Genomic DNA, 25129 nt, shown 5'->3' with positions numbered 1-25129 from the left:
AACAAGAAAACAAAATTGGATAACAACACACAACCAACAAACCAGAACCAGAGAAAAAATGTTCTACATACTTGAGTTCATACACACATTTATAAACATTTTTATGGTTGAAATTTTTTAAGAATAGTTTTTATAAAAATACCCACATATATAATCATAATAATAACAGTATGTAATAATATACAATATACCCATATGTATTATAAAAATGTATAATGTAATGTATACAAACAAACATAATACATATGTGCATCAAATTGTATGATCATACAAAACGTACACAACATATAGGAAATATGCTGTTTTTCTTGTTCTTCTTCTTCTTGTTCTTATTCTTCTTTTTTAAATTCTATGAATCAAAAGTATCTTGAATTACATTCTTTTCTCTTTTTAAAATGTTAAAATGCATTTCTACATAATATTTTCCTTTTCATTTTTTTCTACTCTACTCTTCTATTAAGTTATTTATTATACATTGTATATAAGATTTCAAAAGAAAAGAAAACATTAAGTGTATTTATTTAAAAAAAAAAATTTTTTAAAAGTTATTCATTTGCATACATAAAAGTTATTTGAATCTTACTTGAAAATATTTTATGTAACATAACAAAAATTTGAGCAGTAATAAGCAAACTATTTGTGCACATTGTGTCATGCCATGACTGTAATTGTAATACCATAAAAATATTTAAACAGTGGAATGAAACAAACGAATAAAATGCGACCATAATAGCAAACTTGGCCATATTATGTGAAATTTTTAACCTCCCGATCCCGTTGATAATAAAATCATATCATAAAGTAATGGAATTCACTTCTACAACAATTTTTTTTTGAATATCAATCAAAAAACAAACAATTAAATTTCAGGTTAAAAATTTATCTGCAAGAAAAATTTATAAATTAAAAATAGATATGATGAGAATTTTAGGGTTAATATTAAAAAACAAAATATTTAAAATTTTTAAGCACCATAGTAATTTTAAAGCATATTGTATGCAATCCACGCATTTTCATTGTTTTTAATTTTTAATTGGTATGGAATTTTGGTAAAAAAAAAATAGACAATAAATACAAAATAGAATTACACATTCTTTTTTTTGGAAGTCAAAATTCATAGAAAACAGTTAGGTAATTTAACAAATTAAGCAATATTAAAAATATTTGACATTTACAGTAGAATATTTGTATATGAAAACCACCTCGTTCTTTAATAACATTTGTATTGCAATTCTCGCTTATGTTTCCATTCCCTCTTCAGCAAACTTTTGTACACTATACAGAAACCTCCCGATTCTTTTATTTTTGATTTTTTAATTGAAAATATTTTTTATTACTAAATAAAAATTACTAAATAAAATTCCCATTGCAAAATTATAATTAAGTAAGAAAATTCCCAAACTTTTTGTTATACACAATAAAATCTCACCACAATTTACTCACAATTCATATTGAATTAAAAAATATGAAAAAAAAAAAACAATTTGAATTATTTTTAATTTTATTGCAACGTGACACAGAAAACGAATTATAGTTGCTGTCAATGAATTGTCACAATTGTCAAATATATTGTTTAAATTAAGAGAATGTCAAAATTTGTTCTTTATTTCGAGAGAGTAAATTATTTACATTTCAACATTATATAAATGAATTTCATATCCTACTTTTTTCTCTCATATTTAAATTTAACTCAAAACAGAGTTAGCACATACTTATATAGAAAATTTAATTGTTATAATGAAAATTATTTAGAAATTATTTTATTTTTCAATCATTATTAATTTTAAATCATCTATTGTTATAATTAACAAATAATTTTTGAATTCGGTTTCACATTTCTATATTTGGGAGGTGTCGGTGGTGGTGGCATAATAAAGCTTTTTAACAACAACCGATTCTATTTAAATTAAAAAATATATGGGCAAGAATAATAAAATAAAAATTTAAATAGAATTTTTTTTTTTTGTGAGTAAATTTTAAACAATCAACTTTAATTATTTTAATATTCTTAAAACGTACATTTAATTTCTTTATTATTAATTGTTTTGAAGCTTGTTTTTTTTTATTTTATGCGATTACAATGATTAATTTTTATAATAATAATATTAGTTATAAACTTAATAACGTATAACAGAAAAAAAAAAATATTTTGTAATTAAGCAGAATTTTTTTTTTTTTAAATGAAAACGAATGTAATCTTAAGTAATAATCAACCAGGGCCATCTTCATGTCATCAAGAAAAATAATAAAAATGAAAACAGAAATAGAAAAAAAAAACCGAATGTAGGACAAATTTTACATTTTTTTATTGCGGTTATTATAAAAGGGCATCATTAGTGGTCCATTATTTCTAATTTAATTCTATTATTTGGTTTTTTCTTCTGTTTCTTATAGATTAATTGCTAGTTTTTAATAATCACTAATTAGAAGTTATGTTTTTGAATAAATAATCATTAAAAATATGTGGAAAAATTTAGAAAAAATTTATAATTGAAAGTAACGAGTACTCAATTACTCTGGTAAACATTAAATGTAGTTAGAGAAAATAGTGAGTGTATAACTAATTGGAAAATGAATTCTTCGGTGCATCCAAATTCTTATCTTTTGTGTAACTCTCATCTCAACATTCTCATTTTTATCTTATTCAAATATCTGTTAAATCTTATCTTTTATAAGTACATAAGTACTTGGTTATAAAAACAAATTTTTAATATTTATTTTTTGTACTCAATTGGTACTTTTCCATTGTATTTCCCACTTGTTTTTTTTTTCCCCATTTATTTGCATTTTCATTGAATGTATGATAAGGCAATAATAAGTGACACAAAAAAAAAGAAAAAAAACATATGATGCATTTTTATTGTTTTCTTCTTAAAAAATGAGAAAAACAATAAAGATTAGGTGAACTACATTTTCATTTTTGTATACTTTGTTAACAAAGTTATGAACTTTTATTATCAATATTTACTCGGAATTGTAATTAAAAACAAGAAAAATATAAAAGAATGTTGGAACAAAACGGTTCAACAACTTTTTTCTTTTTTATTTTCAAAATGTAAATATTTGTTTTTAAAATATTTTAATATTGAATCATTAAAACAATAAAATTGCCTTTTAAAACAATAAAATTAAATAATTGAAATTTTAAAAAGTATTTAAATTTATTTCTAATCACAATTTTCATAAATTAAAAGCAATAAATTGTGAATTAAAGCATGAATCTCAGTTCTATCTGTTACCTAAGAGATGACGCGCGGTTTTGACATTTGATAAATTAGCATTTCTCTCCCAATACAAATATATACATACATTTTTTGTAATAGCAAAGCTAAGTAATATTATCAGTAAACAAAATTGTTAATTTGACAGGAGACTGTGTTTGACAGCAAAAAAAGAACTTAATTTGACAGAAAGATTCTTGTTTTATTTCGATTCAGATGTCCTACTATTGAAATTATTGAACTATACATAAATATGACACTAACATTTCAGTGACAATAATTTGACAGTTCACATTATTCACCTAATTCAGTCTACAGTCATTGAAGATACTTAAAATTCACATTGATTTTTTTTATTAAAGAATTTAATAAAACTAAAATAATAAATTTTTTTTTCATATCACACATAAACTGTGTTCCCTCAATATTTTTATCTCCTCTTCTAATAAATAAAGGTTCCCAAAAAAAAAAAATTTAATCATTTTAAAAAACGGTCGTTTTCCAATTTAAATTTTTGTGTTCAAAATATGTATGTATTTTGTCGTTATTATTCACATATTGTACATACATATGTGAATGTGCGGTTAAAAAATGAAACTAAATAAGTATGTACGTGACATAAACATATTTTTTCCAATAATTTTTTTTTATTTTTTTTTTTTTTTAATATTATTATTAAAATATGAAATAATATGGATGAATAACTTTACTTTTCTTCTTATAATAAACTAAAATACAAACACATACACTCCTACTCGAATATAACAAAAAAAAAATTAAAAAAAATAAATGATTATTGCTAGTGGCGACATAATGTCACTTTTGATGAGTTATGAAGTTTTTTTGATATTGTTTGTAAGTAAGTAAGTAAGCAAGCAACCAAGTACATATGTACGAATTTTTATTGTATTCTGAGCATATGAATATGAATTTTATGTATATTATGTGGAATTTGGTTTGGTGTACGTTTATGAATAATGAAAATAAATACAATAAACAGAAAACAAATGACTAAAATAAGAATAAATAAAACAAATATTAAATTATAAAAAAAAAAAATAAAATACAAAAAATTAAAATGAATTAAATTAAAATGTTTAAAATTAAAGAAAAAAAAAACAGCAGAGGAAACACAAAATAAGGGGCAAAAGAATGAAGGATGACAAAAAAAAATATAATAATAATAAAGAACAAAAAGTCTCAATGTCTCTGAAAAAATGAAAAAAACAAAAACTCATTGATAACGTACATAAATCACAACTACATACATACACTCACATCCACAATTTAAATTATAAGATGGGAACAAAGGTCATTATTTAATATTTTTTTTTATTAAAACAAAAAAAAAAATATATTTTTAATGCTTTAATAACAATGAAAATTGAAATTCCCCGTTTTACACTTTTGATTTAAGTAAATTCAATTTAAAGATTTTGTATTTTACTAAAATTTGTAATTTAAAAGAAAAATGCATACCAATAGGCGTTTACAAAAAAAATTTTTGACATTTATTACCTTATTGTTTTTCAGTGATTACGGTTATTTAATAAAAATTATTTTAATTTCATAAGACAGTTATTTTGTTGCTACTAAATCTCCTTAGATCTCCACAAACATCTAGTATTCAATTTCAAGATAAAAAATTGAAAACGCCCTTAAATATGCAATTTTTAATGTAAGTCGCATATTATTTCTAATCAATATTAATATCATTTTTGACATTATCTAGGTATTTTCATAAAATCATTTATTTTTTATGCTTCATAATATCTTATCTTATATCATAAATTATCAGAACCCTAAAACATATTCAATTTCGATAACACTGCCATATTAGTTTATTTCTTACTATGTATACTCAAAAATATTGTTCATAGAGATTTATATATAATAATATATCCAATATATAGTTAATTTATAAATTATATTTTCGATCTTAATATTAAATCAAATCTCATTGATAAACAAACAATTTAGTTTAAATTAGATTTCATTGAAAATAATTCCCACGAATATTTTCATATTATGCATCATAGATGGCGCTCATATTTTATATAGAGCCAAGACATTTCTTTTTTAAAAAAAATTATCCGAAAAGAGAAATACAAAAAAAAATCATTTTATCATTTTTAATATTTTATGACATAAAAGATAAGATAAAGAAGTGAACACTTAAAAATTTATTATATTGATCTTTATTAATAATTATAAATATAAGTGTTTGGTTGTTCAATTGAATGAAAAATATTATCTTATTTGTTTCTATTTACACTCTTTAAATTTATTTTCTTTCAAACAGCTGGTGTGATATACGATAATAATAATGAACCGCAACAAAAATAAAGAAATTTTTAATAATTTCTTAGAAATTCAATTTAGTCATGTTAATGCAGTTATGTATGTGTGTATGTATTTATTTTTAAGTACAAAAAAAAAATCTAAAAACTGATAAATTGTACATGCATTTAATAATTCTTTCTTATCGTTTAATGAGACACCGGAAACCGGAAACAAATTGATAACAAAAATATTTTACACTTTATTTATTTTTTGAAAAAAAAAAATTACAAGTATTCCACATGATATCGTAAAATATTTTTTAGAAAATTTTTATAATACTTGAAACATAAAATTATTGTGAATTATTGATTATTCACTTGACTTACATTAGCATTTGAGTAATTGAAATTAAATTATAATATTTTCTTTAATACAAAATTTAATCACTAGTCTTTTCTTTCTTGAAATATAATTTTTTTTTTTAAAACAACTCCAACCGATAATGATTATTTTAGTACTAATTTCAAATTATAGATTTTCAATTCTAAATTCAATCACAAATTGAAATTACACTTTCAAAAACAAAATATTGACAATTCTATGTTTAGTAAAATAACCCCAACCTAATTTTATTCAATACTTATTCTAAATTTGTCAAAAGTATATAAACAATTTTGGAATTAAATGACCATATGAAGTCACCCTAAAAAATCATTAAATATGAGAAAAAAAAAATAATAAAGTTGATTTTTCCATAACTAAATTTTTTTTTTTTTTTGAGTAATTTTTCGAATTAATTCTATCAATATTGCCAATCAATTGGGATTTTTTAATGTAAGAAAAATATTTAATTTTTTTCTCTGTCTTTCCGTTCTGTATTTAGTATACTCGTATAACAACTATGACAAATAAAATATTTTATTAATTTTTCTACACATTTTTTTTCTCTCAAATAAATCAATCATAGCATAAAATGTGTTGCAACAACATTTAATATTTAAAAGAGAAATAGAAGAAATAATTAGATAGAAATAATTTTAAAAGTAATTTACAAATTTTTTTGCAAATAATTTTAGGTAATTTGAGTACCTACTAATAATTTGTGCTGAATATTGTGAATAGTTATATACCATATTAAGTGCATAAATATGCGTATATGTCATATGTAGCTCAAAAGTAATTAATGATTATTATGACAACTGGTGACAATTAATGATAACTAATTGGTGCTATAAAAAATAAAATTTAAAATTTTCGATATTAATTTATTATTCGCTTTAATGCATTTAAAAATTGTTGACATACTCTTTTGCTTTCGATTTGAACATTTTCCCAAAATTGAGCAATAAAATGCCAAAAAATTTATTTTAAAATTTTTCTTCTTTTCTTTTGCAATATAAAAATTCGATGATAAAATATTAAAAAAATTTAATTTTTTTTTTCCTTTTCTTTTTTAATTTTTTCATATTTTTCTTATTTCTCTTTTTTTTAATGAATTTTAACAGCAGCTAATCAAAATTAGTTCGTTAATAATTTAAGAGTATTGATGTTGCCTGCTTTTTGATGCTTTTTATGCTGCTTATTTTTTTTTCTGGTTGTTTGCCTTTTGGAAAACAACTAATAAATTCCTAACATGGACAAATAAATTAAAAAGAAAAAAAAAGAAACTAAAAAAACAGAAAAAAAAAAAATGAATTGATAAAATAAAAAAATTAAAAGAAAAATGAAAAAAAAAAACTTGCTGGCCTTAACAAAAATTCTTAATATTTTTTCGGTAAAGTCACACTCTGGAATTTCTGAGTTCCCCAGGCCCAACAAAATAAAATAAGAAAAAAAAAATAACAGCAATACAAAATTAATAAGAATAACATAACAGCCAACAAATTATACATTATAAAGTAAAAAATATAAAAAAAAAACAAAAGACAAAATAAAAAAATTCTTTTCGGTCTGTTTTTTTTTATTCTCATTTTTTTTTTCCTCCTCAATCCTTCGGCGCTCTCCTCGTTTTATATTTTACCAGTAAAATACAAAAAACAAAATAAGAAAATAAATAAAAACTGGTAACGCTGTGTACAAAATTCAATGGAAAAAGACATTTCTTGTTTTTTTTTCTTCTTCTCATGATTTTTTCTTTAATAAAAATATAAAAATCACGAAAAATCAGAAAAACAAAAAACAGAAAAAATGTTTGAGATACACAAGAATCTGTTGAAGAAAAATCAAAACAAGAAAAATAAAATCTGAGCAAAATAAGAAAAACAAAAAAAAAAAGTAAAAAACTCTTGGGAATGGAATGTAATATGGCCGCAACCGCATAATATAATGATTTAAAAAATAAGAAAAACAAGAAAAATAAAACAAAAAAAAATTCATTTTTTTCGTTTACTTTTTTGCTCGTTTCTCTTTTTCCTTAATTTTTTTTTTTACAAACGCGAAACGCATTTAAAATAATGAAGAATGCACATCATTCCTCTCCGTATACTTAATGCATGTACATGCAGCACATACACACACTTATCCTATTATATGTACAAACAAATATTAATGCTTACATTCATACAAACACGTACAATATATTTTTTATTCTATTGCATATTCGCCTCCTCATCTCTTACTTCTCTCAATACATTTTGTATGAAATTCTCTAAAAACATGTTTGTATGATTGTATATTCTTTATATATTTTTTTTAATATTTTTATATTTTATTATAAAAATTGTAAATTTGTATGAACGTAAACATTAACGAGTCTGGGATTTTTTCTCTTATAATTTTTTTTGCCGTTTGGTTTTTTTTTTTTTTGTTACGGTTTGGATTTTTATTTAATGAACGGATATTGTAATAGTACATTAAGTGCCAAAAAAAAAAATTGAAAGAAAAATGTAAAATTATAATAAAAAAAAAAATATAATTTTTCATATAAAATATAATATGTACAAATATTATATGTGATGTGCATGTGAATATGTTTTAGTTAGATATGTATATACATATATTTATATAAAATATAATTATCGTATCATATTACATAGGGCAAGCAAACAAGAGACTTTTAACAAGAATTTTAAATAGGATTCAATTTAAACGTGATTTTCATTTAATTTAATTAGAAAATCAAAAGGGATAACATTGCATCTCTACAAAAAAATAATTATTACATACACATACAGGCCGAAAGATTTACTATCTTAGAAATGAAAATAATTTTAAAAAAATTAGGTTCTTAATTCTGATTTAAATTTGTTAAAATGCTAAATTTGTTTAATTGTAACACCAATAAATTATTTTTTCTCAGTGTATGACACTGAGTTTTAAATTGCATTGAACAATTTTACATTTTAAATTGCTTTTTTATAACAATTTTCATTCTATATGATCTTAAAATCGAACCAATTATTGATGTTACACTGGGAAAAAAATGTCAAAAATTAAAAAATTTTCCCCAACACTGGGAAAAAATAAATGTTTAATAAAAAATTTCATACACTCATGTAAAAATTTTCAAAAAAAAAATCTATTTTTAAATTTATAAAAGTATCACATTTTATTACTCATATTCAATAATGGCCCCTTGTAAAATTAAATTTCTTCTTATTTTCTTTTTAAAAAAATTATTTTATATCTCATATATTAATGGGAACAATAATAAATTCTAAAACCTTAAATTTTATTAAAATAAAAGAGGGGAAAATAATCATAAAAACTAGGTAGTTTTCATTTAAAATTTGAATTTAAAATTACCATAAGTACCAGTTTTCTAAAACAAAAAACAAAAAAAAAGTGTTTTTTTTTTTTTTTTTAATGGAATCTTAGAACAATATTGTTCACCCATCTTTACACTATCATTGTTATTTTTCATGCATGAAAATTTGAACGAAAAAAAAAATTTTTTCCCTCAATTTTAAATTTTTTTCTCATCAAATCATGTTTTTTCTTCTATATTTTACCTTTCCCTGAAGATTCATATCGTATATGCACCACCTTTTACTTTTATAACTTAAACTGTTATACAAAAAGCAGGGTTATGACATCAAACATTGTTCACACATGAATTTTGTTAAAATAACAATCGAATGAAATTTTAAATTTGCTTTTCCAATCGAATAAAATTGACAAATTAATGATCACACATCAAACTTATGTATAAAAAATTTTTGATAGTGTAAGCTCCGATTAGAAAAATTGTAAAGGGAAGCACAATCGGCAATATTTAATATAAACCTTAAATTGGTAAGGAAATTGCTAATTTATATGCATAGTTAATAACTATGTACATATTCAATTTAAAAATCAATGATGGTGCGTTTATACTCGCTCACCTTTTTGGAATTATTATGTTATTAAAAAAATTCTCTTTCACATATAGTTGCAATTTTATCCATTTTCACTTTAAATAATTGACTAATAATTAAAAATAATTTAAAAAATATTAAAAAATTCTTTTCATATTTCTAATGACTATAAAAACATGCAAGAACATAAAAAAATAATTAAAAGTATGAGAAGTTTATTATTAGTTTAAGAAAACGTATAGTTACTTATAAGTACCTAAATACAAAATATTTAATTTTTTACACACCATTTCATACACTTTTGCTTGAATATGCTGAGAAAATCTAGGTATCCATTTAAAGGAAATATTCTACTTGCATATTTAATAATAGCAAATATTAAATTTTGCCTTCTCTTTCCTACTAATGTATGCAAGTTTTTTTTCCAGAATATGCCCCGAAGAAAATTCTCGATTCATCACCTTTTTTCTTTTCTATTTTGATTCCTTCTTATTGAATCTACTTTTACTAAAATAAAAAAAAAAAAAAACAAAATTTCCGCTATACTATCCACTCTTTAACTTGTTGTTTTAAAGGATTTTTGTACATTCATGTGTATATGTATGTCTATAAATGTACATATGAATTGTATATATAGGAAAATATTATAATATAACAATAACAATAATAATAACAATAATGGTTATAACCATAACAATAATAAAATCATAATAATTTTTAACTATAATAGTGAATTTTTATGTTCATAAATGTACTTTTAAAATTGTATCCAGTTTTTTCCTATAATTTTTCTTGTTCCTTGCTTATTTCATTCTTGTTATTTTTTTTTTTTTGTATCGTCTATGGATAGTATAGTAGGTATGATTGTTAAAGAGAATGTACAAACGGTTAGATACAAGTACGACTGCACTTAGAAAATTTTTTTTTTTTGTAGAAGAAAAAAAGCAAAAATTTAACTTTTTTTTTTGTATAGAAGAGCAGAAGCTATACAGCATCCTTTAAAAGCAATGCAATGCAACCTTATCTAACCATTTATGAACCTCTTCAAGTCTACAATTTCTCTACTTCTTCTTCTTTTTCGATTGCCTCTTTCTCTTCACTTTATGCTTATTATTTTCAGTCCAACCAAAATTTATAAAAAGGAGTAAAGGAAAAAGAGAATAAAAACAAATTTTATTTTATTTTTTTTTTTTGTTATGCACGGGAAAAAAATGATGAACGAAAAAAAAGGAGTAAAAGAGTCCATAGTATTCCATCGTATACGAATTGAATAGTAAAGTGTAGAAAACATCGTACTTTCCTCTCTTACTCTTATTTTGGTCTTCCTTTTTTTTTTTTTTGCATTTATACAACTCACTCGTTATCGTCGTCGGTCGTCGTTCATGCAACACTTTTTTTAATTTTTTTTTTGTTGTTTTTTCTCTTGTTGTGTTGTGTAAAAAAAAACACGGGGACCTCTAAAGACCTCACACTCTGTTCATTTTTCTCTCATCCAATTCAACAAAAAATTTCATATGAAGTATCTATCTTATGTGTGTTTGTTTGTTTGTACGTTTTAATACAAAAATTTGTACAAACATATAAAACGTTATAAACGTAAAAAAATTGTTTATATGAGAAAAAACAAAACAAAAAATATTTCGTCTCCGTTTTAGTGATTTATTTTATTTATTTTTTATTTTATTTTTTTTTTACATTTTTCTCTAAAGTTCTTGAATTAACCATAAAATATAGAAATGCAAAAACAACAAATGAAATAAAAGCAAGTAGGAAAAATATGTAAAAGTATCTCACCCATAATACGAGATAAATATCTCATATACCTGCCTATTAATGTACATACATATGTATGTATGTATGTACACAAATAAATAGCCATAACCACTAAGATGTTTTTCCTCATTATGCTCTACAATATCATTGGGATGAAGGGGGCATTATTATTATATTCCAGATAAAGCATTGGTATGTGTTATACATTACTGCTTTTATTTCTCTATTTATGCACTATGCACTTCTAATTTTCCTGTGGAAAGTTAAAAATACAAAATCTGGACGTACCACATACATACATAACTGGACTGAATAGACCATACTTGAAATTTAAAAAAAAAAAATAAAAATTATTTTTACCTCTTTTTTTAAATTTTTTCAATTTTTTTTTTTTTGTTATTTTCGACGGCTGATATTGGATACTATTAGTTTTTACGTTCTTGTTATCATTACAAATGAAAAGAGCTTGCATTCATACATACATGCATACATAGACTTTCTCAGTGCAATTGTACCAAAAAATATAAAAATAAGAGAAAATTTCTTTTTAGCAGAAGAGAAAGGAAAAATTAAGATTGGACTTTATAAAAAAAAAACAAACCAAACGGCAACATTTTCAATAAGACAAAACTAAAAAAAAAAGAGGAAAAATAATTTTTTTTCTGAGAAAAGTAACAAAAATAGAAAATTCGTAGAACAAAACTATAAATAAACATTGCAAATATCTATGGAATTCTATTTACTTTAAAAAACATAAAATGAAGTTATAGAAAACACGAAAGGGAGAACGGGAAGGGGGGTGAGGTGATGGAAGTGGCTACTAATAAAAAGGAGTAAAAGATTAAAAAATTGAAAAGATTTCAATATTTTGAATAAGTAGAAAAAGATATGAGAAATTGGGGTCACCAACCTATAATAAATAATTAGAATATTGAAATATCATTTCACCCTCTAACATCCAAATTGCTAAAGTATTCTGTTACATTCAAAATAGCGCAGGTAAGTAATCTAATTTTAAAAATTCAATCTCCAATTTTAGTGGAATTGGTAACCTTCATTATCATATAAATAAAATATTTTATTTTCAAAACTGATTGAATTAATTGTCCGGGAACTCAAAAATAGAAAATAATTCTGGGTGTTTTTCATGCAACCAGTTAAGGGTTAAGAACAAAAAAAAAATTATAAATTAACTCTGATAGTATGTAATGAGAAAAAATATAACGTTTTACTGATAAAATTAATATTTTTTTTGAAATAATTTTTAAACAAAATATTGTTGTAAAAAAATATTTTTCAATTGTTATTGCATAAAGGTATTTGAATTACTTTTTTTTCAACTTGCTTTTGTTTGCCAGCAAAATAAATATTTTTTTTTTTGCTTATGTCTTTATACGAATTTAAAACAACTTGAAAAAGATCTTAAACACAAAAGGAGTAAATAAAAATTTATTTTATACACATACGTAAATTATATTATATACAACAATATATTACATATATACATATAATATAATCTGAATGTTGAATTGAGTGAGATCACAAATTGCTTAAAATGTTTATTATATGAGAGAAAGAAATGTTATATATTATATAAATATATACATATTTTATAAATATATATCGCAATATTTAATTAATGACATTGTTTTGAAGGAACAATTTTTTAAATACATACATTCATATGTACACATTTCTACACTGGAAAAAATTTGCAATTAAGTATTGTCAATGTAATTGATATTTTAAAATTTATCAATTTTAATTAAATGGAATGTATAAACAGTTGTTTAAAATTTTAAAAAAATTTTTAGACTCAGTTTGAAAATTATTTAAACAGAATATTGATTCTCCAGTTCAACTGTCAATAATATTGACATTTCAGCTGTCAATTTGCAATATGACAATTTTATATTAAAAAACTATGACGTACTTATCTTTCTTATGAGATATTCAGAGATTATTTAACCATGTTAACGTAACTGTCATTTATGTTATGTCAAATAATTTTCTTTAAAAATTTATGACTAACTTTTTTGACATTTAAATTTATTTTCGTTGAATTTTCTCTCATTGTACTTTTTTTAACAAAAAAAAACTTTTTTTTACTATTGTATAAAAAAATTTTCAAAAGCTTAATAAACTCTCACAAAACTTGATTGAATAAAATTGAAAACAACAAAAAAGAAAAACAAGTCCAAATTTAAAAAATACATTGTACATACGTACATACACATGCTTCGCAAAATATACTTACACGTATAAAAATATTTTACAAATTATATTAATATGGGCTTATTTATATGTGTTTGTATTTAAAATAAGCTTAAAAAATAAAATTTAAATTCGAGTTCAGTTTAGCATTTAAAAAAAATCAAAAAAAAAAAACAACAAAAAGAAGCTTTAAGGTTACTGAATTTTTCCTTCAAAATTTAAAGGTGATATCACTAAGTCTCAATGTCGTATTTTATTATAATATAAAAATTTTATTTTTTTGACTTGAATTGAAAATTTTAATTAAATTTTTTCTCTATTGTTTAATATTCGATTTTACATATGTGCGTGTTTTATATATGATTAAATTGAAAAATATTTTCTTGATATTTAAAAATCAAAATATTTATTTCAAAAATGAAATATGTATTTTTAATGTACATTCATTTTAAATTACCAGAAAATTAACATTTGTTTATTTTCTCCATTAAAATACAAAAACATTCCTGTATAGTGTACATTATTCATTTCCTTTGCCACATAACCAAAATCATGATTTGATCACGTGATAATTTTGCAATTCAATTTAAAAAAATAAAAAGAAAAAAAAAAGAGTGTAAAACGAAAAACAAAACCTAAAAGAGAACCAACATTATAAACGAATAATTTTTAATACAGTTGAACCCTTTCATAAATAACCATTAAAAATATTTTCGAAAAAGTTCGAATTTAGTTCGGAAAATAATTACAATTTTAGATTTAAAATTTTTTTATATAATTTTTATGAATTTTTAATTTTTATATTAAAAACATTTCTGTTATAAATTTTTGATCTAATAGAACTTACTAACTTTTATATTCTTCATCTTTATAAAAATTATAAAAAAATTAAAATATAAAAATTACTTGACAAACAAAAATCTTCAATTAAATTTTACTGTTCACACTAAAACGTAGTTCACTGTATTTCACTGCTCATTTAAATTTTTAATACTCAAAAGTATGTAAATTTTAGCGTAATGTAGATCAACAAATTTAACACAATAAACAATAATATGTGTGCGTACTACGTATTTTTATTGAAAAATTTAAATTTAAATTAAATAATTTTTTCACAATAAATTCAAAATTTAAAAAAAAAAAAATTTATATTTATTAAATAAGTAAATATTTATTTTAACTCAAAAATATAATTTTTGTTTTTACTTACACCAAACTGTAATTTATTTTTATTTTAATTTAATAAAAAATGTCTATGTAAAATGTTTTCAAAAATTTTTTATTTAATATTAATTTATTTTTTAATAATTTAAATTTATTTCAAAAAAATTTAAATATTCTAATTCGTTAATTATATTTTATTTTTCGTTTACGCGCTTAAAACTGTTATACTATGCCATCTTACTCAAAATTTCGTAACTAACTAAACTGTCAAATTACATTAATTTGCAAATGTAGAATAGAATATGATCGTATAATTTGTTTTTTTAACAAAAACATGTTGTTTATTATTTTGTTAGTAAATAAGTATATGTATGTAAATTTTTGATATTTCATTAAGGTATCAAAAGAAGAAAGAAAAAAAAAAAACATTATTAACCTTGAATTTTTTTTTTTATATTTCAAAATTTTCTTAGAAATTTTGACGTCACTACAATTAAATTCTCTTCTCCTGCACTCCACCCCAAATTATCAACTCTATAATATACAAAATAACAAGTAAACAACAAAATTCCAATGGTTTTTACGATTAAAAATATTCCGATTCTTTTTTCTCTTATTACTTTATTTTTTCTCTCTTGTTATCGTCATCGTCATCATCATCATCATCATCATGATTATTCTAAATTTATTACAAAACAAGAACAAAACGATCAAAAAAAATACCCATTTCAATTTAAACAACGTGATTTTTTGAATGAATCACTCTGTATAAAGCTTGGCTTACAAATAAATTTGTTTTAATATAGAATACTAAATTATGTCATCTCCAAAACTGATATTATTACGGCGTAATACCTACATGTTTTTATTTTAACAATTTAAATACATAGTTAAGATACTTAATTAAACAAAATTAATAAATACAATTGTACGTATTTGAGCTTATGTAATATTTGCCTTAATTTAAAATAGTAGTTTCGGGAAATTATAAATATACGTATGTATGTATGTACTTTGTTGTAAAAAAGCTTTCAGAATAAAATTCACTTATTTCAGGAAAGGGGTGAAAATTCATAAAATAAAAATTATTTTATTTTTAAATATAAAATAACATTATACCACATGTTTGATTAAAGTAACTTCGTAGAGTATTACATAATGACAGAGTTAAAATACTTAACTATTTCAACCTACTACGGCGCTGGATGTTTGGAGAATTATACACTAAAAATGTTATACGATGGAAATGTTATAAGTTTGAAACGTTATACATTTAAAATGTTATACACTTGTAGTACTATTCTATATTTGAACCCAGTGTTATACAATTCAACTGTTATACATTTAAAGTTTTATATGGTTTAACTGTTTTACATTTAAGAGTTTTTTACAAACTGTGTATTATACAAAACATTGGAATATTAAACATTTGAAATGTTATAAAATTAAAGTGTTATACAGTTGAAGTGTTATATACTTTTAAATGGATCGTAATGATTTAAGCAATTTTTTTTGTACCAATCCAATAAAACAAAAAAATGTTTCTACTTCACTTTACCTGAATATTAATAAAATTCACGATTCGGCCCCCTCTACACAATATCCGAATTCGACATTTTCGTAATAAAAAATCAGACCGAATACAAATTAAGAGTACTTTTAGGTATACACCATATTTTTTTATAAATTCATACAACGTTTGTAATTATTTATTTTGACAACAAATTTACGAAAAAAAAAATCATATACTTGAATATCAAAAGGAGAAAGCTAGATGGTTTACGTCCCGTTGCATTGCCTTACAATTTCTCCACAAAACAAAAAAGAGGAAAAAAGGTTATTTTTTAAATTTGTTTTATTTTTTATTTATATACAAATTCAATGTATTTAGGTACCTATATATTATTATATTTATATAACAAAAATTTTCTTTTCCATAATTTGTATTTTTGTTTTTAAATCATTTGAAACTCATTTCTACTCTACTCTACTATACTTGCATGAATTTTTTTTTTCAAATAAAACGCATAGCCCTACAACTTCAATTTTCTCTATAGTATAATATTTATACATACAAACAAATTGTATTGTATATTTTAAAATATAAGTACATATTTTTTAATATGGTTATTTACATATACAAATTTACGAAATTTCTATCTAGGTACCTATACAAAATTTTAGTGAAAAAAAAAAAATCCTATTTTAAAATTTACTCTATGCGCAGTACTGAATTTTTATTTAACATACATACATACATATAAATAAGTTTAATAATATGCACAATTTTTCATATACACATTTAAAATTTTAGTATACTTACTATTAAAATTGAACTTGTTTGTTGCATTGCAAAGCGGCAATAAAAAAAATCTTATTTAATGCACAAACATGTATACATGCATACATATGTAAGCACGTATATTTTCATGAGCCTATAGATAGGCAAAAAAAAAAAGCCAGAAAGCCGAAGCTTAATCGTTAAAAAAAAATGTAAAAGAAAATGAAAAAAAAACCTTTTTTTTACAAATAAAAATTTATCTTCTCTCTTTTTTACACTACTTTACTATGCATATGGTATATTGCACATTTATTAAGCGCATAAAATATATGTGTATGTATGTAAATGCACAATAAATGAAAACAAAAATCTAAATTAAACCCCCCTCAACTGAAAGACCTATGCACTCTTAAATAAAAAATTACAAAAAAAAAAAAAAAAAAATATTCTCCTCAATATGGTACACACACAGTAAGTTATAAAATAAGCATAAAAACGGCATAGCAAAAGCAGCATAATTTTTATGCAGCAACGGCAACATAATAAAAATACATAAACATAATCAGTAAAGAAATAATAATAAAAATAAGAAAAATAATAATAAAATATAAAAAAAAAAATTAAAACAACAACAACACCACCACTTATGAGATTTTTTTATAGCATTTTTAATACTGTGAGAAAGTTAGAATGGAATGCAGTCAGACAAGCCTGAAAATAATAAACACAAAAAAAAAACAGAATAGAAAAAAAAAAAAAAAACAAGACCAAAGTGCCTGTAAACTCTACAAGGCACACAAAACTATACAATAAAACCATCAATGAATAAAAAAATCTTTTTTTTTTTTTATTTTTTTTCTTATTTTTATTAATAATAATAAGAAAATTTCAAGAAAATAATAAGAAAAACTATAAGACCTCACGTTATGAACGAAGAATATGTACAAAAAATAAAAAAATCAAAAAAAAAAAATGAACCTTTACTTTGATGCAATCTTTTTTAAGCCCAGAATATTTTCAAAAAAAAAAAACAACAATAACAACAAATGAAAAGAAAGAAATCTTAAAGGAGCAGCGCAAGCATCAGCAGCATCTTAATTTAACATTCATACAAACATACAAATTTTATTTTTATACAAAAATCTATGATAAAACCTTTTTTTTTTACTTTTTATAAGAGTACAAAATAAAAACCTAATAAGACTGAGACAAAAACAAAATTCTTAGTACTCAGTTTTAATATCTAGTTGTACAATAAATAAACCAAACCAACTAAAATAACTAAAGCATCAACAATATCTCAGACCAGTCAGTCAGTAAAAACAGAAAAATATAAAAGTAAATGTAATAACAGCCAACAACAACAACATTACAACAGCATCTTGTATCTTTCTACACTACCATTCTATTTTGATTATAGCAGCCATAGTATGGCTCTGGCTCAATTCTTGTACATATTCCATCCGATTTTTTTTTTTTCTTTTATTATTCGTTCATTCGTTATTTTTATGTTGTTTTTGATTTTTTTCGTTTTTTTTTTTTGCTTTTTTGTCAAGAGGCAATTGTTTTGCCTGGGAAACAGTTGATATCTGCAGTTTTAATTTTTTTTTTTTGCTGGATTTTTGTCTTTTTTTTTTAAACTATAACCAATAATATTTTATACCAAAGTACATTTACAAATACATAATATGTGAGAAAAAGAAAACTTCGGGGAAAAAAAAAAACAAATATGTAAGACAAGGCTAGTTGTTGATTACTTTAGCATATTTTCAAATTTTTAGAATTATAACAATAAAATACTTAAATAGATCTTAAGTATTTAAAGGTATTTAAAAATTTTGAATTCTGGAAAATAAATTATGGGTGGCATTCTAAAAATTTTGAATGAATTTTGAAATTGTATGTGTAAATTTTTAAAATATTTTATTAGTTGTTGTTTAATGTTTAGATTTTTTGAAATAATGTTAAATTTGGACATTATTGTAATCAAAAAAAAAAAAATTGAGCCTTGACTTCTAAAATGTGACAACACCGTATAGGAGTTTGGTACCATGTTGTTAAGAATTAAATTGATTTTATGTGTAACAGCACCTTATAAAAATCTAATTCATTTTTGATCTAATTGTTAATTTCAAATTCTTAATATATTTAAATATATTGTGATCTAAAAATAACAACAGTTCTTAAATCTTTGACATTACAATCTAAGCCAACTTGTCAATCTAATTTAATAAATTTCAAATTAAATTGCAAAAATTACAATTCAAAAAATTTCTAGTTTACAATAAAATGGCATAAAACTGTAAGCCATTTAGCGAAAAAAAAAAAAATATACTGCACATAATCTATCCAATACATTTTTTTTTGTAGTAAAGCTATAGTTTCTGTTTTGTTGTTCTATTTTTCTCTTTATTATTATTATATATTTTTAATGTTGGCTCTGAAATACAAGTAACTGGGAAAAGAATGTTGAATAGATACCGCATAGTTGAGAAAAATTATATATATATGTATATACAAAGATTTTTATATATAAATAACAGCATATTCTAGTTTAAAGGTATGAGATTTTTATATTTTTCACGTTCTCATATCTCTTTGAATAAACCATTTATAATATAAAAATAATTTAGTATGAAGAACAAGCGAGCATTAAAAATACAAGTTGAGATTTTGGTACCCTGTGAACACAAAATAAAAATTTATAATGAAAAAGAAAAAAAAACAAAAACAGAAAAAAAGAAGAAATTGTCTTACATTTCTGATTTTCTGTTTTTGTTATACTAGTTCTTTTTCATAAATCTACTTTCGAGTCCGTCCTTCCGAGAAATATTTTTTATTTTTTATTTTTTTTGTATTTTTGCGGCATGAGATCAATAGAATTGAATTCTTAAGCATTTTTTTTCTGCTGTTATTCATGGATATTCTGAAAATATTTCTCAGCATTAAAGGAGATTTCCTCTTTTAAAGCCCTTTATGTTCCGAAAAAGGTCTTATAAAACAAAACAAAAAAAAAATAAACACTAATAATAATAAAAGTAAAAAAAAAAATTAAAATATATAAAAGCAACAACAACTCGAAAAAATGCGGCTTTTCACGTAGAGGTTTTTTTTTATATTTTCATCTCTTTTCCTCCACACAATACACAAAACAGTGAGACACAATAATATTAAAAAAATCCAAAAAAAAAAAATATAACCACTGAAGATCAATTTTTAAAAGGTAGAATTTTTGGGTAGGAAGGTAAGCAAGTAGGTAGGTAGGAGAGAAGGTATGTGATAAGAGAGTTTGTGTGAATGTGTTATGAATCTAAATATGTACGAGTATGTTATACTCAATTTTGAAAAGTTGAGGTAGAGCAGAGGAGTTTTGGTGCGGAATATTAAAATAATAAACGACGAAGATGAAATAAAAGATTTTTTAAAAGATTCAGATTTCTTCGGAGGAAATCTGTGATGGTCAAATAGCATAAAATAAAAAAAAATTGTATGTATTTTCATTTCTTTTTGTTTTTTTATTTTTATATCGTCGTCTTATGTTTGTTCAGAATTTCGTTTTTTTCTTTTCTCTTTTTGTTGAATTGAGATTTTATTTTTGAGATTATTTAAAACATTTCTTTTGCTTTTGTATATTAAGATTTTTAATGGGAACGAAAAAAGGGCCTCTTATATTGCAGTATTACAAACATTTATACCCTATATACGTACATAAATATATTGGATTAGGTTATTTTTATTTCAAAATCTTTAAGTTTTTCCATTTCTTATTTCTTGTTTTCTTTGGATTTCTTAGGAATTTTTTAATAATATGTATGCTTGGCGCGGCGTTCATCCAATTCAATGGTGGGCGACGGTTATGCTTTCATCAGAATAACAGAAATAAATACATTCATATATATATATACATAAGTAAAATAAAAAATAATATTAAAAAAACAAAGTAGAAAAAAAAAAGAGTAAGTGGCGATGAAATATGTCGAGGTCGATTAGACTTTGAAAATACATACTTTTTTTTTTGTTGTTACTTCATTCTTGGTGAGTGCATAAACCAAGATTAAAAAAAAAAAATATTTTCTTTTTTAAGAATAAAAATAATAAGAAAAAATGAATTATCCACATTCCATTAAGGTCAAATATCTTTGATATTATTAGACATTTCGATGTTTGAAATGTGTATGCGTGAATTTCTTCTACCAATTTAGTTAAAACATTTTTCTAATTCTTGCATTTTTTTTTAAGTAATTAAATATTATTGTGAATAATGAAATTCCAAACGTTATTAGTTAAAAATTGATGTAAAAAATTTAAAAATGAATTTATGACTAAATTTAAGTCAAAATAAATTAAGAATATAGGCACTGCTATGGTTTGTACATAAGCAGGGCAGTGATATGGTTAATAATATTAAAAATTTATATATAAAATTTTGCAAATACAGTTAACTGGCAATTATTTTTACATTGAGGCAAACGAATATTTTATTTAAATATGAACAAAATTATTACTCTTTCAAATTAAAAATTATCTCCTACAACCTACCCTGTGATATGAAAAACTCTTTTAAATATGAGAATGAGATAATTATTTATACATATACGGTACAAAAACAAATTTTACAAAAATTTTGATAGTGTAAATATGAAAAGGAGATTTATGGTACGTAGATCTCAATAATTATCTACAATTTCGATAATGAGACCTACTTATTATTAAGATTGAGATTATAAATGTATATAAATTATTGAGATTATTGTATATAATTGTTCCTATAATATTCAGAATTATAATATCGTATGGCAATATTCTTGTACCGTATGTGTATTGATATGGAAAAATTATGTAAAAAAATGCACATACGACAAGACGTTTCTGGACAAAAGTCTTTAGAAGTTCGATCCATTTGGGATAAGGCACTTGAATTTGATGTTAATTAATTCTTTATATTGCTAGCTATCCTAAAAAAATCAAAAAATTTAAAAATTTTCGACGAATTTTGAGAAATTTTATCCTAAACTTCAATTGCGATTTCCTGAAATCCGAATTTCGGGATATGCGACAAAATAACTCTTAATAATGAATTGAATTAATATGAATACCTGAACTTCTTTTTGATATTAATGTACATAGTTAATATTAAGTAGATAGTTAATATAAGCGCGACTCTACTGTCAATTTTACAATTTTTGAGTGAAATTATGATTTTCAATTTATTTGCATAATTTACATAGGACGTTTAAATACTTTTAAGAATTGTTATTTTGTCGTTGGTCACACTACTTAAAGGTTAACCAAAAAAAATTTAAAAAGTAAATTAAATATTCCTTGATTTCATTATTCCATTCCCTTTTTAATAAAAAAAAAATATCCTTAATTAATAAAAATTGTTTTTAAAAAAGGTGCAACATAATTATTATTGTTGTTGTCTGTGATATATGCATTCATATTATAAATAAAAAGGGTGGGTGGATTTCTTAGAAATTCAATCAGACTTCACCTTATATACAAATATATGTATACATTTACATATTAAGTATGTATGCATGTATGAATACAGAGTATATGAACAATATAAAAATATATTATACACACATTTATTAAAAATACCATACTGATTATTTAAACATTTAAAAATCATAAGAGTAATTTTAAAAATGCATTTATTCCAAAAAAAAAAAAAAAAAACGCTCACGCTTAACTTTTCTTGCCTTTTTTTCTTATTTCTCTCATTTCTACTATGTAATTTTGTATATTATGTATATGCGATTGTGATATCATTGAAGTTATGCACGTAGGTATCTCGTTGATTGGGTAGGCTACTTCCGCCGAATGTTTTTCTTATTTTTATTGTTTTTTTTTTCTTATTTTTGATAAGTAGGTATATAAACAGTGTATATGTACATATGTATGTTTGAGTATATGTAAATATTATATATGAAATTGTAAACAGCCTACAGCGGATGTTGTTTTTGTTCACTAATTTTTATTGTATTTTCTTAAAGCTATTTTTTTTTTTTTAAATAATATTTTAAAGCATAAATGAACCAACATATAGAAAATATAAAAATAAATAAAGAAATGAAAATTTCCTCTTTGTTAATCATATTAGGAAGTTGTTTTAATTTTCTCAATTATCACGATCAAACGATCGAAAAACAAAAAGTTGTCGAGAAAAATGAAAAATTTTTTGAACAGAAATTTGCAATGACTTTTTTTTTGTGTTTTCTTTTTAATTTATTATTGACTTGAATAACTTGAATTAAATTAAATTTTTTATACATACGTGTATACTTATAAAATACAATGTAATTCCAATTTAGTACATAACATTCAAAACCTGTTCAATAAGAGCTACATATATTTTTTGTGTAAAATAATTTATTATTGAAAATGTAGAATGGAGAAATTTAATTATAATGTTGAAAATATTGAAAAAAAAAACCACTTTTCAAATCAGCGAACCAAACCAACAAGCAAGCAAAATAAATTGACACATTTTAGCACTTTTTTGTTTTTCTTTCTTTTCTTGTTGTTTTTCATCTCAAAATTAAGATTTTAGCAAACGTAGTCAAGTTTCACACTAAAACCTCTAAAAGCCTCTATATGGTCATATAATTAAAATTATGGTTATGTACAACTTTTTTTTTTCCAATGTTTTATACATACAAAATATTTTCTACAATTTCTTTGGATACATCAAAACTTTTTTTTAAACATTCGATTCAAAATTCAAACTAAAAATTATAAAATTAATTCCAATTTAAAAAAATAAAACTTTCTCATATTCAATCCACAATTTCTTAAAACTTTATTAAATCCAGAGAATATTTTTATGAACCTTATTGTATCATTGATTTTTGAAACTTTTCAACCAAAAAAAAAACTTTTTCTCATAACATGTTGGTCGGCCATTTTTTTCACAAAAATTTTTTACTAAAAGAAATATGATGTTTTCTGATTTAAAATTTAATTTTCACCAATAAAACACCTACCTTTTAATTCAAGTTTAATATTATCCAAAAGTTTAATTTATAATGTATCCATTTTATTAAAAATGTTTTTTAATTATTTATGAATTTTTGTTTAAATTTACACTAAAATAAATTTTAATTCCACCACTTTTTCTTCAAAAAGAGCAAAAAAAAAAAAGAATGTATTTTACACTATGATTTTTTTTTTTACAAGAAAAATATATTCTTCCTCTTCATTCGGTAACAGCGAACTTAACTCGAGAAGAGTATATACACGAATATTGAAAGCTGCCGTTTTCGTTGTATTTCGTAGTTCGTTCGTTGCTGTCGTCGTCGTACGTAAACGTCGTATAGAAAAAAAATTTTTTTTTCATACAAACACAATATTCAAGTAGATATGTATATAAAATTTTTAAGCAAAGCGAACGAACGAAATGTAAGTATTTTTATTGAAATGAAAAAATATAAGCATAAAAATATTTTAATTTTTTCTTATATTTTTTTTTATCATAAAATACAAGATGTGTGTATTGTATAGTGTTTGTAAACTATAAGAATACAATAATAGCAAAATATATTATACATTCAAAGATTCTGAATGAGTATTATGTGTAAACATAGTACTCCAATAAAATTTACAGATACATTTAAATTTTATATTTTTTAACAACCAGCCAGCAGGCCAATATATTCCTAAAGTTTTAATGGAAAATGTTAAAAAAAAATTAAAAAAAAAAAAAAACACTATAAAGTATAAAAATCCGGTTAAAATGCATTGGTTTCAAAATATATTGTCAAAAGTTATTATATAGATTTTTCACAAGAAATTATAAAAAAAAACCGTATGAGATGTCAAAAAATGAGTACGATTCCACATTCAAAATTAACAAACTGATTTATTCCTTACGGCGCACTTAACAATTAATACTT

General features: G+C 22.5%; 1 protein-coding gene across 1 annotated transcript in view; it reads right to left on the bottom strand.

The window, feature by feature from the left end:
• Positions 1 to 24486, bottom strand: part of LOC129606614 (death-associated inhibitor of apoptosis 1) — a 50534-nt gene extending 26048 nt beyond the window's left edge. The window contains exon 1 of the mRNA XM_055517020.1: positions 24221 to 24486. The gene's annotated coding sequence lies outside the window, so the exon portion shown is untranslated. The remainder of the gene's footprint in view (positions 1 to 24220) is intronic.
• Between the last annotated feature and the right edge of the window lie 643 nt (positions 24487 to 25129).

This window comes from Condylostylus longicornis, unplaced genomic scaffold (genome assembly GCF_029603195.1).
Source record: "Condylostylus longicornis isolate FDR11 unplaced genomic scaffold, ASM2960319v2 ptg000019l, whole genome shotgun sequence".
Taxonomy (NCBI): Eukaryota; Metazoa; Arthropoda; class Insecta; order Diptera; family Dolichopodidae; genus Condylostylus; species Condylostylus longicornis.
Note: the sequence above shows the minus strand (reverse complement) of the source record. Positions and strands in the feature narration are given on the sequence as shown.